Raw genomic sequence first — 3,020 nt, 5'->3', positions numbered from 1 at the left:
AGACAGGGTTTCTCTGTATAGCCCTGGCTATCCTGGAACTCACTCTGTAGACCAGGCTGGCCTCGAACTCAGAAATCCGCCTGCCTCTGCCTCCCGCGTGCTGGGATTAAAGGCGTGTGCCACCACGCCTGGCCTGTAATAAGTTTTCTATTCCACTAGAAGACAGCCCCTAGTCCTTTCTGGAGGCACCGTGGGGGTGTGTTTTGTGGATCAGTAACTGGAGTCAGTAGAAAACGCAGGAGGAAGTCTTGGTAACCAGGGCAGGAAAGAGCTGGCCATGGTGGTTCTTGCCTGTAATCCCAGTACTTGGGAGTCTGAGGCACAAAGATCCATCAGAAATTCCAATCTAGCTCAGCCATGCTAAATTAGCAAGACTTGTCTCAGAAAAATAAAGGGAAATGTGAAAAAAAACCATATTTGCAGATTGTGTGTTGGATTATACGATACTTAGGGAAAAGATAACATGTTTATCACTAACCCTGATGCTGCCCCTCATGTAGTTCCAGAACTCGGGAGCCTGGATGTAATCCTCAGTTAGGATGGTGAGTGGGAAGCCAGCCAAGGTTCTGTCCCAAAATAAAACACTAAAATGCCCAATTTGAAAATAGGTAAAAGATAACCCAGGCTAGCCCTGAACTTGCTACGTTCCCAGCACCCACATCAGGCTAATCAGCCCGAGGGGATCCATTCCTCTATGCTGGCCTCCAAAGGGCAACCAAACACACGTGGCAGACAAGGTAAACATAAGTCCCTTTTAGAAGACATTTAAACGATTTGCTCACAGTGCTGGCTCGTTTTATGTCAACTTGACACAGTTAAGAGATACTGGAGGGAGGAGTTTCTATTGAGAAACCTTTAGTAAGATCAGGCTGTTGGCAAGCCTGGAGGGCTTTTGCTTAGTGACTGATGGGGGAGGGCCCAGTCCTTTGCGGCCCCTTGTGGGTGGACCCACCCCTGGTAGAAGCAGGTTAAACATCCCTTTAAGAGCAAGTCATTAAGCAGCCTCCCTCCATGGCCTCTGCCCCAGTTCCTGCCCTGCTTAAATTTCTGCTCTCGCTGTTTTTGATTGAACTGTGCGTGAAATAAATCCTTTCCTCCCCAGTTGTGTTTGGTCATGGTGCCCCATCACAGCAATAGTAACCCTAAGTATGTATGTAAACTGATCTTTCATCGCCACATCTGCCTTCTCTCAACTCTGGCCTTCCCCAGGAGTCTGCCTTCCACACTCCTCCCTCCACTCAGCCTCTCACAGGGTTGGCCCACTGACCTTGCTCATCCACCAAGCTGCCCCTACCATCCACCTCCTCCCCGCCGCTGCCTCCCGGACCCCTTAATCTCAGTTGGGGTCTGGGCGTTCTTTGGACTCTGGCCCACGACACTGCTGTCGTTCATTCTGCACAGGTCTCTATGCTGTGTGAGCTTCAGGTTTCAACACGTGACTACCTTCCTTGACTGCCAGCTCTGACACTATTTAGAGGGGAGGCTTGGTCTCCGATTCCTCTCATGGGCTACCCTGCATACCACATCAGCCCCTGTTCTTGAGCATTCTCACTCTGACCTTTGACACCAGATCCTGGGCCTCCCCCTCATGTAGAAGATCTCCTCACCCCATCTTGGATTATAACTGCCCTGCTGCTCAGGAGGCCCTCTCCGCATGCTCTCAGCTCTCACAACTCGAGGCAGGCTGCTCCCCTCTCTGGTTTCTGCCTCCTGTCCCAGGCTGCCCTGCGCATTGCTCAGCCTGCACAGGCTCTGTGCCCTGTGCAGGTCCCACCGGCAGGTTCTTCCCTTGCCTTGGCCCTCTTGCTGGACCCTAGGAATGAAGTGTTCGGAAGGAAGGAAGGGAGGGAGGGAGGGAGGGAGGGAGGGAGGGAAGGAAAGAAAGAGAAAGAAAGAAAGAAAGAAAGAAAGAAAGAAAGAAAGAAAGAAAGAAAGAAAGAAAGAAAGAAAGAAAGAAAGAAAGAAAGAAAGGAGAGACGGAAGGAGGGAAGTGGGAAGGAATAAAAGGAAAGGAGCAAGGAAGGAAGGCAGAATATGTTTTCAAGAGATACAGCAAGTACAAACAAGACAGATGTGACTATAGCTCTTGCCCAATCTAAAGACATCGTGGGACAGACAAGCCGAGACCTGCCTCTCAGCCATCTGAGTGCCCCTACAGAGGAGGATTTGAAAGTCATTGCAGCCGGGCGTGGTGGCGCACGCCTTTAATCCCAGCACTCGGGAGGCAGAGGCAGGCGGATTTCTGAGTTCGAGGTCAGCTTGGTCTACAAAGTGAGTTCCAGGACAGCCAGGGTTATACAGAGAAACCCTGTCTCAAAAAACCACACACACACACAAAAAAAGAAAGTCATTGCTTCATACCAAGTCTCTTGACCCAGTTTGTCATCACACCTGGGCACTTCCTTCTTACAGTAACCCAAGTGCTTTCCAGTCACACCAAAGTGTCTGGTTATCCTCAGAGCTCCAGCTCAGCATCTAAGTACGGCAAAAGTCAGTGCCACTGTGGTGACCCCGACCTGGAGCAGTCTCAGGAAGAGACTTAGGACTTTGAATTTGAGTGAGGCATTCCCGAATGGAGTTGGCTGGACTTTTAACAGAGATTTGGTGAAAAGAGTCAACGGTAATGGCTTTGAAGTACCCAAGTTTCCAAAAGACATGTGAATAATCTGTATTGATACAGAAAATCAGTGACTATGACTATATAGAGTCTTGTTTGTGTTTGGGACAACATAACAAACAATGTAGTTCAGAAAAAAAATCTGTAAATAGAAACTGATATGCACATTAGAATACACAGGAAACATTGCTGATTAAGTGACAATAACTATACAGAATAGGGTGCCATTTGGAAATAGAGGTGAGCTACGCAGATTGCTATTGTGGTACTGCTGACTTTGAGCTTCCTGCTATGTAACATGTAACTATTTCTAAGCTCATGACATAGTGGTGCGCGCGCGTGCACACACATACGCACACACACACACACACACACACACACACACACACACACACACACACAC

This window comes from Mus pahari, chromosome 22 (assembly GCF_900095145.1).
Source record: "Mus pahari chromosome 22, PAHARI_EIJ_v1.1, whole genome shotgun sequence".
In the NCBI taxonomy this organism is placed as follows: domain Eukaryota; kingdom Metazoa; phylum Chordata; class Mammalia; order Rodentia; family Muridae; genus Mus; species Mus pahari.
This window is presented reverse-complemented; position numbering follows the sequence as displayed.